This window comes from Penaeus japonicus, unplaced genomic scaffold (genome assembly GCF_977035675.1).
Source record: "Penaeus japonicus unplaced genomic scaffold, GWHDUDI00000001_assembly GWHDUDI00000042, whole genome shotgun sequence".
Taxonomy (NCBI): domain Eukaryota; kingdom Metazoa; phylum Arthropoda; class Malacostraca; order Decapoda; family Penaeidae; genus Penaeus; species Penaeus japonicus.
This window is the reverse complement of record NW_028234444.1, coordinates 21567404-21568820: the sequence shown is the minus strand read 5'-3', so window position 1 is coordinate 21568820 and position 1417 is coordinate 21567404.

Genomic DNA, 1417 nt, shown 5'->3' with positions numbered 1-1417 from the left:
AAGCCAGGTGTGTCTGCAAGCGAGGTCAGTAGAGAGAGAGCGAGTGACCTGAGGTCGGCCTGTTTTATCTTGACCTAGGGAGACGCCATGAACAGTTGCTTCTTCGTCTTTATAGCATCATGACCACGTGGTAATCTTATGTCTCCACGTGGCTTCAACGTGGTCTCACAGTGAATGAAGGAGGGAGGGAGAGAGAAAATGATGAATGAAGGAGGGAGGGAGAGAGAAAATGATGAATGAAGGAGGGAGGGAGAGAAGGTGAAGGGAAAAGGAGGAGGGGAGGGAGAAGAAGGGGGGGGGGGGAGAGAGGGAAAAGGAGAAGAGAGTGAATAATGGAGGGAGGGAGTTGGAGAATTAGAGTGAACGTGAGAGGTGCTCACAAAGGGTATTTTGAAGCCAAAGTCTGGTATTCTTGACTCCTTTATTGGCGAATATCGGCCCGGTTATATGGAAATAATTACAGGTCTCGATGGCTTCTGATGTCTTCAATTCGGTGCGCGAAGCCAGGTGTGTCTGCAAGCGAGGTCGGTAGAGAGAGAGCGAGTGACCTGAGGTCGGCCTGTTTTATCTTGACCTAGGGAGACGCCATGAACAGTTGCTTCTTCGTCTTTATAGCATCATGACCACGTGGTAATCTTATGTCTCCACGTGGCTTCAACGTGGTCTCACAGTGAATGAAGGAGGGAGGAAGAGTGTAAATGATGAATGAAGGAGGGAGGAAGAGTGTAAATGATGAATGAAGGAGGGAGGAAGAGTGTAAATGATGAATGAAGGAGGGAGGAAGAGTGTAAATGATGAATGAAGGAGGGAGGGAAAAGGAGAAGAGAGTGAATAAAGGAGGGAGGGAGAGAAGGTGAAGGGAAAAGGAGGAGGGGGAGGGAGAAGAAGGGGATGGGGGAGAGAGGGAAAAGGAGAAGAGAGTGAATAATGGAGGGAGGGAGTTGGAGAATTAGAGTGAACGTGAGAGGTGCTCACAAAGGGTATTTTGAAGCCAAAGTCTGGTATTCTTGACTCCTTTATTGGCGAATATCGGCCCGGTTATATGGAAATAATTACAGGTCTCGATGGCTTCTGATGTCTTCAATTCGGTGCGCGAAGCCAGGTGTGTCTGCAAGCGAGGTCGGTAGAGAGAGAGCGAGTGACCTGAGGTCGGCCTGTTTTATCTTGACCTAGGGAGACGCCATGAACAGTTGCTTCTTCGTCTTTATAGCATCATGACCACGTGGTAATCTTATGTCTCCACGTGGCTTCAACGTGGTCTCACAGTGAATGAAGGAGGGAGGGAGAGAAGGTGAAGGGAAAAGGAGAGGGGGAGGGAGAAGAAGGGGGGGAGGGAGGGAGAAGGAGAAGATAGTGAATAAAGGAGGGAGGGAGAAGGAGAAGATAGTGAATAAAGGAGGGAGGGAGAAGGAGAAGA